Source organism: Podarcis melisellensis, assembly GCF_964234715.1.
Source record: "Podarcis melisellensis genome assembly, chromosome: 10".
Taxonomy (NCBI): Eukaryota; Metazoa; Chordata; class Lepidosauria; order Squamata; family Lacertidae; genus Podarcis; species Podarcis melisellensis.
This window is the reverse complement of record NC_138542.1, coordinates 49,712,986-49,727,271: the sequence shown is the minus strand read 5'-3', so window position 1 is coordinate 49,727,271 and position 14,286 is coordinate 49,712,986.

Genomic DNA, 14,286 nt, shown 5'->3' with positions numbered 1-14,286 from the left:
GACAACAAAGCATGTTTGGCTTTGCTGAATTCTGAAGGTTGTAAGCAAAGCACGAAGCACTTGCAATTGAAGGTGCAACATGCTAGGGAACGTATTCAGAAGGGACTCGTAACGGTGTCCTATATGCCAGGTAATGAAATTCCTGCTGATGTATTGTCCAAGATTGTATCAAGGGATCAACACTGTACCTATGTGCAGAAGTTGGGTTTGTACTGATATTGTACGAACACGCTGCCCAGTGATGTTCACAGAAAGGGGGAGGATGTTGGTTTCTGCTTCCCTCACTGAGCAGCAGAAGTGCTTGGCACAAGACAGGTGTTTACATTCCACACAGTCTGTACTGTTGGAGGTTTTCCCACGGGAACGGGAGACTGGATGTGACGTATACTGGTTTCCTGTTTTTCCCTGCTCTTTGCAGTTTCAGTTTGTGATTCTCTCCGTGCCTTAGAGGAGAGATGACGCTTTCTCTGCTCTGGCAGAGGGAAGATGTTTTTCTGTAACTTACCAGCTTTGAACTGTAAATAAAGTAATATAGAGCATGTTGGCTCATACTTCTCATCATTCCGCTGTGCACTGGACACTGCTTATCAACAACACAGAATTCATCTGCGTTATGGTGAGATAAGTAATGGCATGATTACCTTCAAAATTATAACATTTTTACATTAATTCAGCTTGCCAAAAAGAAAGAGAGAGGGGCAAAGTGATGGTGAGTGACTGTGGAGCAAATAACTGTGTCACATCTTGCCATCTTCCTTAATTACATGCAGGCAGCCAACTCATAGCAGAGGAAAAGAGTTTCGTGAAGCAAGCAAATCTATATATTCCTGGCCATTTACACCCTGCCAGAACTTGGACTGAATGCTAAACACTTACTCTAACCATGTATTTCAAGAGTCACTTTGGCCGAAGTGACTGAATAATGTTAGTTAATACAACATTAAGGTACAGTAGTCCTCAACACACTTGACAGCCCTGTCAAATTATGGGTTTTTCTGCACCAGTGACTTGCTGCAAAATAATGTCTGTTTAATGCACATTGCACTCATGGAAATCACAGACTTGTGGGGCATATTTACACAACAGTCTGGAGCGCATTTAATAATCGGCCTCTTCCAGAACCCCTAGCATCAGTGACTTTGTGAGATGGAATAGGGAATCTTTAAGAGAGACTTTCCAGTACAGTGGTACCTCAGGTTAAGAATGTAATTCATTCTGGAGGTCCGTTCTTAACCTGAAACTGTTCTTAACCTGAGGTACCACTTTAGCTAATGGGGCCTCCCACTGCTGCCACACCACTGCCGTGCGACTTCTGCTCTCATCCTGAAGCAAAGTTCTTAACCCAAGGTACTATTTCTGGGTTAGCGGAGTCTGTAACCTGAAGCATCTGTAACCCGAGGTACCACTGTATCCATTGATGAAGCCATCACTGCTAAAGCAATATAAGACTGAGGCACATTTGTAGTGCAGAAATGTCCATGGAGTGGAGGGGATCTAAAAGAAATCTGCTGTGATCCAACTAGGGCAATGAATATTCAGAAGCCATGCACATCAGTTGGTACTATGCATACAATTCTGGACAGCATCAACTTCTGAGCTGCAATGTTTGGGTCTCATCTCTAGATCAAGAGCTGCAAATATAGCCCTGATCAAATGATCAGAGAAGCATCAATAGGCTCAATATTACCAGTTATTTGGGCAGAGAACACCAACATGAAAATACCTTCTTGAATCTTGATCCCAAACATGACACATCTGCAAAGTGAAATTCCAATGGCATGCAAATCTGTGCAACCAGAAACTGGTCTCAGACTGTGCCTGCCCCTGATGCTCTGCCCTGATGCTCAGAATATCACAGTTAAACAATGGCATTTGTTCCCACAAGAGAAAGTGGTGGCCTCCAACTTGGGTGGCTTTAAAAGATTAGACAAATTCCTGGAGGATACATGGGTGGCGCTGTGGGTTAAACCACAGAGCCTAGGACTTGCCGATCAGAAGGTGGGCAGTTTGAATCCCACGACGGGGTGAGCGCCCGTTGCTCGGTCCCTACTCCTGCCAACCTTGCAGTTCGAAAGCACATCAAAATGCAAGTAGATAAATAGGTGCAGCACCGGCGGGAATGTAAATGGCGTTTCCGTGTGCTGCTCTGGTTCACCAGAAGTGGCTTAGTCATGCTGGCCACATGACCCAGAAGCTGTACACTGGCTCCCTCGGCCAATAAAGTGAGATGAGCGCCGCAACCCCAGAGTCAGCCACGACTGGACCTAATGGTCAGCGGTCCCTTTACCTTTACCTTAAAGTACCAATGCCTTCTATCCACAATGCCTATGTCCTACCTCCACTGTCAGAGGCAATATGCCTTTGGGGACTTGTTGGTGACGATCAGATCAGTCGCTTACATTGCTGTGTTTTACATGTGTACTTAAAAGTAAATTCCACCTAGATCAATGGCAGTTCCTTCCATGCAAGTAGGAGACACTCTGGGGCTGGAGCTGGGACTTGAACTGGGAACGTTGCAGAGTAAGACTGGAACCTATCCTAGTCTGCTTTCGAAGATAGAGGTTTAATGAACATTCAGACCAAGGTGAGGATAGTGCTGAGCCAAACTATTCAGCCCAGACTCTCTTTTTTTGTGGGGGAGGAATTAATTGGCTAATGGCGAGCAACCATGACGCATATGTTCTTCCTTCACTGTTGGAGGCTGTATGCCAGTTGCTGGAAACCATAGGATGAGAGAGTTGCATTATGCACAGGTCCTGTTTGTGGGATTCCCATAGGCACCTGGTTGCCCACTATGAGAAGAAGATGCTGGACTAGGTGGGCCCCTGGCCTGATCCTGCAGGGCTCTTCTTATGTAACTGCTAATGTCTCTTTCTTGCCTAGATGGATCTTTGGTCAGTGACCATAATAAATCAATTCATTAATTCATTGCCGAGATGGAGAGGAAGTGTAGGACTTTGTGTGTTTGTGTTTGCATAGAAACATCTGACATTTGCATGGCTGGAATATAACCTACTGGTTACAACGTTTAGCCTTGCCCACCACTGGAACATAGATCTCCTAGAAGGTTGTCCACGAGGACTGAAAAATATTCCCCATCCCATAGATAGATGATAGATGATAGATAGATAGATGATAGATAGATAGATGATAGATAGATAGATAGATAGATAGATAGATAGATAGATAGATAGATGATAGATAGATAGATACTGGATTTGCCTTGATTTCATTTTGTGTGTTCCTGATGCTTTAATTGACAGCACTTTTGCTTGGTGCCTGGAGACTGTGAGCGCAGCTCCATCTGGTGGCTCCTATGACTTTAGGAACAGCAGATCAGCCTGGCCATCCTCTCTCATCCAGGCCAAATCAGAGGGGGGTGGATTAAATGAATTAGCATCAGCATATTTATTTAAATTCTGTTTTAATTAATCACAGATTGAGTGGTAAATGAGCCGCTAAGTGGAAAGTGGGCAGAGTGGGGAGGGGTGGTGAAGTGAGTGATGGCTCACAGATAATGAACCTCATAAACGAAAAGGGCAGTTATGCTTCTAATCGTACACTTCCTATGGCCAAACTGCACATGATATCACACGTGCGTCTTTGTATCTAATATGCAGGATCTGTCCTTTTGTTTAAAGTAGGAGGGGAGTGATAATTCATGGGACCACAGTGTGCATGGAGAGTGGGATTTAATCCCTTTCTCCCCTGCTGGGATCCTGTGGAAACTCCCACTTCCGAAACTGGTATTCACAGTGGGGTGGGAGGAGGCAATCCCACACTGATACCAAAAAGGAATTTCTTCCCAACGGCAATCTACACTGGAGGATTTTCCTCAGGGCTGCAACGGAAGGGGAAAGGGTTAAACTCCCACTCTGCCCCTGGTCTGATCCCATTATTTCTCTGACCATGGTGGTCCAAATTATATTTTAAAACAAAGAAGCAAATACACATATAATGTCATGGGTAGTGTGGCCCTGAGAGACATGCTTTCCTCTGAAGTGGGGTCACTCCCTGCTCCCTACTTCTGCCAGCCAGCACCCCAATTTGCCATCTGCTGTGCAAGAGGTTTGTTTTTCATGTTTTTTCTCCCAAAGCATATGAGTGTAACAAGGGAAAGAGAAGAGGAGGAGAGAGTGTTTTTATTATTATTATTACCGAATAAGCAGGAGGAGCAGATGACACTTGACAAGAGCGACATGTTTGCAGCTTAGTGGTCCTAATAACAAAAAGTCTTTTAAAAAAATAGTCCAAGGTCTAACTAGACATTATGGGGGATGCCTTGTTGCTGCTGCCTGGTTTCTCCCACACATCTCTTGGCAAGCCACTCAGAGCACAGCCTTTGTAGCCATTGTTTGTCTTTTAGATTTCAAGGCTTCGAGCAATAATATATTTGTGGCATAACCAGGAGCTGTAAGACATATTTAGCCAGCACAGCTAAAGCTCAGAACAGTTTTATATGAGATTTCACACTGTGTTTGTACTAAAATGTTGTATGCCACATAAGATCATGTAGCCATTATTGTACGTTTTATTGGCTACCAGTTATATATTCATTTTGGGAATATTTTTTAAAACTCTCACATACAATGCAATGAGCCCTGCTTCCTGTCTCTCCCACTGAAGCATTCTGGGAGAATAGATGACTGCTGAGGGGAAAGAAAACCTGAAGAATCTGGCCTGTCGCAGCAGAGCCAATGGAATGAGCTTTGCTTCTGAGCTCTCCCAGTGAAGCAGTCAGAAGCCAGTATTTTTTATAGTGCTCCTTTATGGCGGTTAACTAACTAAAAAAAAAAGAACCCTTTCTTTTCTTAAATAGTATATCTCATACACTCCAACATTTTTCCAATGAAAATAGGGGCGTCCCATTCCATAATGATAATTTTACTATTTATACCTCACACATCTTACTGGATTGCCTCAGCCACTCTGGGCAGCTTCCAACATATGTAATAACATAATAAAACATTAAACATTTTTTAAAAACAAAAAACTTCCCTATACAGGATTGCCTTCAGACAGCTTGGGGGTCAGATAACTCCATACCCTCCAACATTTATCCAATGAAAATAGGGACATCCTAAGGAAAAGTGGGACATTCCGGGATCAAATCAGAAACCAGGATGACTTCTCTAAATCAGGGATGTCCCTGGAAAGGGTCTGATATCTGTGTGGCCAGCTTGCCTCCCTCCCACCTCACCTCCAGTTCAGGCCAGCCACAGCACTGGAAAAGTTGAGTTTTTGCAACTGGAGACTCTTGCAGTGTGCAGAGGATTGTCAATTCCAGCATGTTGCACTCGTGGCATGACAAAGCGCCGCCAGATCCCTTTCTTACGGGTAGCTGGAGAAGGCTTTGTCAGTAATAGTCTGTGCAAAAATGCACAAGGCATCCTTGAGAGAAGCACAGCTGGGGACATAAACAAAGCCTTGTTGCTTTTAGCCCCATTTTGTTTTGCTATGTCAGGCTGCGGGAGAAATTATTGTTTTAGCTTAAGTAGCTCCAGAGCTGCGATGGGAGACTCATCCAACCGAGGTGGCTGCTGTGTACAGTGAGAACTAATTTCAATCACTACATCTCTTAAACAAACTGGGCAGAGAGAGGGGCGCCCCTGCTTGGAATTTACTTAGCTGTCGAGAAAGGCAATTACCCAAATTCTAAGCCGTATGCGCAGTTGCGAAAAGGACTTGCATACAGCTGCTGTAAACCTAATCAAGTTGTCTTAAGCTGCAGTCCTATTCAGTGAGGATCCAGCTAATCTAGGTAGCCTGGAATGGAGGGGGGGGCATTCAAGCAAGACTCCTACCATATTTCAATATACTGTTCTCACTGTCTGGGAGCCATTATTCCTAACATATCGCTGGGTGATTTGACATGGGCATGTTCTTTCTTAAGAAGCATATTCTTTCTTAAGAACTGAGAAGAAATTTCATCATAAGGCATGTTTTTCTGAGAAAATTTCTGAGATCTTCTTCTTCTTCTTCTTCTTCTTCTTTACTAACAATCTCCACATTAAAAAAAGAGCACTTTGAAGAATTTTCTCTATTTTGAACCTTAAAAAAAAATCAACAATAAGCTAAAAGAAACTAGGGAGTTCTGAAGTGTGGGTACAAAATGGTGGACAGGCTGCCAACATAGATGCTGACATAACAACAAGAAGAAAAATTGTTTAGGTCCAAAGAAAGCAGCTAGGCTACTGCCGCTGCAAATGGAGAGCCCTACATCTGAAAGACAGGAGAATTTGGTGGAATAATCCCTCCCACCCTCCTTTAGTTTTTCTTCCCATATTCAGGTTCAAAATGACCACTTGCACATAGCTCTATTATTTCTGGGAAACCTGGAGTTGGTGGGGCCAGAGCAAAGGTGGGTGATAAAAGAGCCTTTTCTCTCTATCTTTCCCTTTTCTTTCTCCATTTTTCACACACACAGTTTTTCTGCCCTTATCGTCTGCATGATATTAGACCAAGGGCAATAGATCCATTGCCACACAACTCTACTGTAGGCTAGAAGGAAGGACCAAACAGCCCTGATTGTTAGCTTCTTGTTTTGTCCTTTCCATGAACTAAGACGATTTCTAGGCTTCTCTAAAGCCACCACTTCAGCTTCCCTCTCCACCAACCAAAGTCTATGAAGGCAACCAGTATAAGAAAAGCCTCTGCCCTGGAGTCTGGGAAACTGTAGCCTGTTAGGGCCTTCTCTGTTGTTGAATGCACTCTCCAAGGAGGCCCACCTGGTCCCAACCTTGTCACTGTTTTGGCACCAAGCAAAGGCCTCTTTTGTTCTCCTAGGTATTTGGGCACCACCAACAATATTTCTGATTTATCATTATTATTTTGTTAAACATGTTCTTAACATGTTTTCATAATTTGATTATTGTATTTATTTATTTTTACTATGCTTCTAAGGCATTTGGGGACCTTTTTAGTAGGAAGCAATGGATAAATGGAATGAACCTAAACCTAAGTATTAGAGTTGATGACCCTGGTCTTATTCAATAAGAAGCAACTCTTACTGTTTTATATATAGCAACTGGGAAGCAGACAACAGGGTGCACTGCAGAGCCTTCATTCTCTTTCCTTTACAGTACACATCTCCAGAGGTATCTAGAATAGGGTCTCCGTGTTTCCATTAGGCATCCCTAAGATTTCCTGAGTAGCAATGATCCTTGGCTATCTGTGCCCTTTCCTGTTTCAGCATTCTGGTTGTCTCTGGGGAGCAAAGGCAAGGAAGCCACTTAATAGGTCCCCTTGGGATAAACATGAGCAAAGCAATACAACAAGAACAGAATTCATGACTTGCCTCAAGCAGGAGGGCACATTAAAGCCATCCTCCCTCTGGAGTGGATTAAGCGGGCAATCCAACTGGAACCATTAGAAAGAAACCACTCCAAGCACTGAGCGTCCAGAAATCTTGCATTATTCACCATGTTCCTCCATGAGCACCTACAAGAAGAGTCTGGGGAGAGTGAAGCTCAGCAGGGAGGAAGGGCAGCTTCAATCAAAAACAAATGAATGTAGCACGTTCCTCACAATAGGGAGGCATATGAGGAAGAAGCCTGCATGTGAAAGGAGTTTCTTCTGCCCTCTCCATGGCTCTTTCTTTGCAACATGCTGCTTTTATTTGATTCATGCTTTGAGAAATGAAATTCCTGCACCTGTTTTGCTGGACGTCAATGTATTGCTTTCTTTCACTGGCAGCTTGCCAGGCTGACATAACACTGAACTGCGCAGACTGAAATGATGGCGCATTGTCTGCATTTGGAAGTGAAATGCACAGAAAGACACACAGAGAGACATTCATGAGCAGGACAAATTGCTAAAGTTCATTCTTATTTGTCCTGGGAGTTTGATGCACATGAACAGGGCCAGCTTTGGGGTGAGCTGGGCATTGGCCCAGGACTCTAAGCTGAGCTGAAGGGGATGCCAGTCTAAGTTCAGTGGTTTTGGTTGTGTCAATATACTGTCTGCAGAGTGCTTGGGACAGCAAAAAGTGTCTGCAACTTTCCCCGCCAATCTTCCACAGGTTCCCTTGGGCACTGACTACAAAAATGATATTCCTCCGTTAGCTAGGAGTGGTGTGAGGTCAGGTCTTAAGGAAGGAATCCTTCCTGAGTGAGACGTTGAGAAGTCCAACAGCAAGCCATAGCCAGAAGACCTGTGAGACTGAGCCCCAGGAAGCAGAAATAAGCTCTGCCAGAGGGAGCTTGGAATTAGGAGGAGTGTCAGACTTCAGAGAATCCAATCCCTCCCATGGTAGGCAGCCAAGTATTAGATAAACAAGGAGAGTTCTTACCAAGTCTTTTATTCAATGCATTCACAGAGAGAGGCTTGGAAAAGGTGCCTCTTGTAGTAATGGCATTGCTCCGAGTGAAACCCCACACCTTCCGTCTCTCCCATTATACGTCATTCCTACAGTGGCTGATCTGTGCCTTCTGCCTCTGAGCTCTCTGCTCTCCTACTTTCAATGCCCACTGGGTTCTACGAGAGGGGGGTCTGGCATGTTTCTAAAGACACTGAGTCTGTCAGCTGTCTCTCCCCTGGTGCTTCTTCTTCTTCCTGCTCCTCTCCCATTATTTCCCAGCTTCTCTCCTCCTCTACCTCTGAGCTACGCCCTCCCACAAACCACTGTTGCAAATCTCTACTGTCTTCCTCTTCTCTGGAAAGTTCAGGAGGAGGGAGAGGTGATCTCCACCTTTCCTCCTCCGCTGTCCAGTCCCTGACAAAGAGGTACTCAGGAAAAGCCCAAGCTGATCTCTATTCCCTTATCCCTCTGTAAGAAAAATGAAGCACACCCGTCATTCTGCTTGATCCCAGGACAAAGTGGAGCTGCAGGTGAGAATCTTCTAATGTAGTCTATGCATGTAATAATTCTTGCATAGTGCCCCTAGCTTTATACACACATGCATGGGAAAACAGCAAAACTGTCCAGGTGGCCCTGCAAAGCTGGCCATGGGTCAGGGATGCCAAAAAGAAGACCTTTGGAAACAGAATGTACGTGAAATGACAAGGATTGAGAAAGAGCCCCAATTTAATTTAATTATCCTTCTGCTGAACAATGAGCATGGAAAGGGAAATTCTCACCATCCCAGCGTAAATTAGTTTCTTACCGATCAACAACTGCAGTGGTTGGAAGCCATCACCAAAAGTGTATAATCAATTATCTAGATTCAAACCATTTAACATTTTCCTCTCTCTCCCTACCACACAATAATTATTATTGTTATTATTTTATCATGAAGTAATAGCTTTTTGAGGCCATTTCACCTTGATGGATTACAAGACTGCCTTAAATGTCAATTGATAATAATTATGCCATAAAAAGCACAATAAATGTTATTGGTTTAAACCCACAGTGCCATTCTATTAATATTTCTAATTTACAGGCTCGTTGGGACATTTTACAGAGACAATGGGGGTAATAAATCCCAAGGGAAGGCTGAATGAGCTGTCGAGTAGATTGTCGGCAGCCATTAAACTTGAGAAAGTTAAAAAAAAAACCTGGCCCAGGTACAACCTAAAGTCCAACAGGACACAAAACTATCATTGTGAAAATATGATGTGTCTCGGGGTCAAACTACACATGACGTGGAAGTTGGAGAACTGGAACTCATAACATCTTATTGAACATAAAGCAACCAGGCAAGGTGACTTTATTACCAAAAGGGCATTGGGAGATTCTATCATGTGCGGCAGATGGGCCATAGGGCTTCCCCCCAGAGACTTGGGAGGGCCACCCCAGTAGATCCACATCTTGTGGAGGACCCATATTCCAAGGCTCGACCTTGTCATGTGTCAGCCACCACCTGAAGGCTGAAAAGGGAGATACATCCAGTGCCTAAGCCTAAACCGACCTCCATCTGGAAGCAATTGTCTTGCCAAAGGTGGGTCTTCTGTTTGGAATTCAGAACCAATACAAACCACAAGTGAGTGAGAAGAAGTTTTTATTCCTAAACATCAAGCAATATATACATACCAGGTATGAACTATCTGCTACTTGGAAACCCTCAAGAAGTGGCGAAGTGAGTCCCCCAGGTAGCCTTAATTTGCATGGCCCTGCAGCCAATCAGTTCATGCATGAGCTTCTAAATCACTCTGCTCAAACCATTTGATTTTATAGATAGCCACCTCTTTTTAATGCTCCACCCTCCAACAACTATTTGCAACACTAAAGAAGGTTCCCAGCACTAACCTCCCAGACTGATTAAGACAACTGAGGGGGGCTTCACCTCCTCCCAACTGATTAGGACATCAGAGAAGGTTCTCACACCTTCAAAAACTTAATAGCTGCCAGGGAGGGGGAAGGAACAGAGGGAGGAAGGGTAACCATGTCAGAATCACTACCTCCTTGATATACAATTGGTCTTCCGGTTCAGATTTTCCCATACAGCAATATAGTTGTGGCCAGAACATTGTCTTGTCCAGTTTGTACACCTTCATAGACTAGCCATTGCTACCCAGAGGGGTCGCTTCAAGTGGGTCTGCAATGAAGTGCTTAAAAAAAGGGTCTCCACTCAGTTTGTCTAAACATACAGCAAGCATGCTTCACAATAAAGAACATGGGCATCTATAGACTGACTGCCAGAGTTGGCAGACTTGTTTTCCTGAAGCCAGATTCCCAGCTGTTTTATCGAGCTATGAAGTATTCTTAAGCACAGTCTCCTTTTCAATGCCAGAGGAGAGGAGCATGTATATTGGGGAAGTGTTTGCTGAGGAAGACGCTAATTCTTTGTCCTTAAATAATCATGGATTGTTCACATACTGGCTGACTAATATGCCTAGATCCCTCTTTATGTGCTTCCTTTATGTTTCCCGAGGAAAGGTTGCACAAACATTTGCTGTTTTACAGGGTAACAAACAGAGTGGCTTTGTGCGTTACTCTGTAGAGGACAGCCCCATACTAGGAACCATCATCAATGGTCAAGGATCATGACTGTTGGATTCCAACATCAGAAGGGCCGCAGGTTTGTCACCCCTACAAAAAATAAAATATTTAATTCCGTAGATGTTTCTCCTTAGATGTCTCCTTCCTTAGATGTTTCACATTTGTCTTTAGATGAACATTTCAGTGATAACCAAGGCCCTTGTTGCTTCCGGCTCTACTTGTTTCAGACAAATGGAGTCATGTGTTGATATTAAGACTGCAATGCTAGCTGTTTTCAGCTTTCTATAGTTAACACAGTAGAGCATAGTTGCTCACCACTGTCAGCATATACTCACCTTTAGCCATACTAACTTATTTTACTCTTCTTTAATATCTATCTGCACCTAAACAGAAGGAAATGACAAATGGGCTATGTTTTAAGCAGTACTGCTGTGTTGAACTCTAAGACTATTTATTTTCACTTCTCTAGGGACTTGCTGAATTGTCTGTATGTTTTCTGTTGTAAACAAAATCTGCCCTTTTTCCCTTATGGGGTATCCAAGAGCCCATATAGAGGCCTTAAGTGGGTTCCCTATTGGTAGGAGAAAATAACAGAGGCCAACCAGAGAATATTGAGAAGCAAAGCAGCTAGTAAGCCTGATCTTTATTGATCTGTTGCAACAGGGTGCTTCCCTCACACGCAGGAAAGAAGGAGGACTCTGAACAAACGTCTGCCTGCCCTTATATAGACATTTTAAATTCCCTGCCCTGGAGCGCAAGACCACCCCTCCATACATCATGCATACATCACAGAAGGGGTGTAACCCAAGACCACCCCCCACAAAAATCATACCTACATCACAGAAATTTGAGTGGTGTTGTTTTTCCTGTCTGGCAGGTTTTCTGATAATGCCTTATCTGATTGCCTTTCCTGGTAGTCTGCCCACTCCTTTGAAATGGTGATTACTATTACCCACTCCCTGAGACAATGGGAAAGTTCCCTCACCCTCCTTGCAGAGAAAACATTTGATGAATTTTAACAGGGAGAAATGTAAAGTATTGCACTTGGGCAAAAAAAATGAGAGGCACAAATACAAGGTGGGTGACACCTGGCTTGAGAGCAGTACATGTGAAAAGGATCTAGGAGTCTTGGTTGACCACAAACTTGACATGAGCCAACAGTGTGACGCGGCAGCTAAAAAAGCCAATGCAATTCTGGGCTGCATCAATAGGAGTATAGCATCTAGATCAAGGGAAGTAATAGTGCCACTGTATTCTGCTCTGGTCAGACCTCACCTGGAGTACTGTGTCCAGTTCTGGGCATCACAGTTCAAGAAGGACACTGACAAACTGGAACGTGTCCAGAGGAGGGCAACCAAAATGGTCAAAGGCCTGGAAACGATGCCTTATGAGGAACAGCTAAGGGAGCTGGGCATGTTTAGCCTGGAGAAGAGGAGGTTAAGGGGTGATATGATAGCCATGTTCAAATATATAAAAGGATGTCACATAGAGGAGGGAGAAAGGTTGTTTTCTGCTGCTCCAGAGAAGCGGACACGGAGCAATGGATCCAAACTACAAGAAAGAAGATTCCACCTAAACATTAGGAAGAACTTCCTGACAGTAAGAGCTGTTCAACAGTGGAATTTGCTGCCAAGGAGTGTGGTGGAGTCTCCTTCTTTGGAGGTCTTTAAGCAGAGGCTTGACAACCATATGTCAGGAGTGCTCTGATGGTGTTTCCTGCTTGGCAGGGGGTTAGACTCAATGGCCCTTGTGGTCTCTTCCAACTCTATGATTCTATGATTTGGTCAGTTTGGGAGTCAAAATGGTTTCAGGGAGTCAAAATGGTTTCAGGAAGGTCTGTGCTGCTCCAGACATTGGTACATTTATGAACATTTATTTGTGTGTGTGTTTGTGTGTGTGTGTGAGAGAGAGAGACCTTAAAATTCTTATAACAATATGTACCTAAATATGTAAAATTGTGATGGCTTCTTTTTTTCTTGTGAAGGAGGGAGGGATCTAGTTTTTTCCTCTTAGTTTTTCCTCTTTATCTTTTTGTTCTGCTTGCATTCTGATTTACAATTTTTAAAATGCCATTTATTTTTTTTAAAGAGCGATGAGATACCTTGTCTCCCAAGGGAATGAGATAAAGGCAGCGAGATACACATCAAACAAGACACTGATAGAGCATCAACAACGGGGCTTAGGCTGCAAGAGTCCTTATTCTTGGCCTTTACAACAGGTCATGGATCATAAAAATGGAGAGGGCAAGAAGCTTCTGCAAAGGAAAGTAAGGTTAGATTATATGTTCTTGGATGGCAGGGAGCAGGTATTGCTGTTCCCCATCCACCTACATGGCAGCCTCTTCTTAATGAGAATAGAGCTGCTGAGAAGGGAAGGGGAGAATTAGCAGTGCCTTAATTAAACAGAGAGATGATTGCTGGCAGGATTACCGGCTTCTGTGAAGTAATCCTGTGAAGAAACCAAGCCAATAACCCCTCCCCAAACACATTTAGAAAGCCATAGAATGTTTAATCAATCAAAGGCCTGGTTATAGAAAAATGTTTTCGCCTGGCACCTACAGATATGTAATGAAGGTGCCAGGTGACCCTCACCTGTAGGTTAACCCAGTGTGAGGGACAATGGCTGCATTCATTCAAAGGGGTCTGTAAAATACCTTGACAGCAGAGTTGTTCCATATAAACAGAATCAGATTAACTGCAATACGCAATAAAACAGGATCTCAACGAAATGGGACTTCTGCAAATTCTTGGGTCTGCCTGGCTTTATTATCACTATTTAAATCCTGCCTTTTGACCTAAATTGCTTCTTCTTGGATGATGATGATGGTGATTCATTGTGCTCCCAGGCTGCAATACTATAGACGCTTACTTGTAAGGAGCCCTCATTGAATTCAGAGGTACTTATTTCTGGGTAAACATGCATAAGATTATGCTATTATGTGAGGAGGCTTATAAGATTAGTTAAAACATAAAATTCCAAATGAAGTTATCTGCAAAGAACTGATAAAGGATTGGTGCTACTTTAGTTATCAGTCTGAAAGATAGTCAATAGCCTATCTTGCTTTGTAGAATAGAACTTTGATTAGTACATTCAGGCTGAAATCTTATGCCCACTTATTCAGGTCAGGACTAAGCCTCGTTGGAATGAATGCAGTTTACTTATAAATAGACATGCACAGGACTGCATTGTCAGGGTAAAAACCTGTGCATACTTCTCTATGAATAAAATCCACCCAAAGCATGGGATGGTGATGTTAGATTAATTGAATATACACATTTTATTCTGCCTGACATGCTGGTGTTCCACCATAATTACTGTCCCTGGGAAGCTAACTTTACCAGCCCTTGGGAAAAGCCAGAAGTCTTTCATCTTGTCAGGTGAGTTTTATTGCCACCTTGGTTACACAG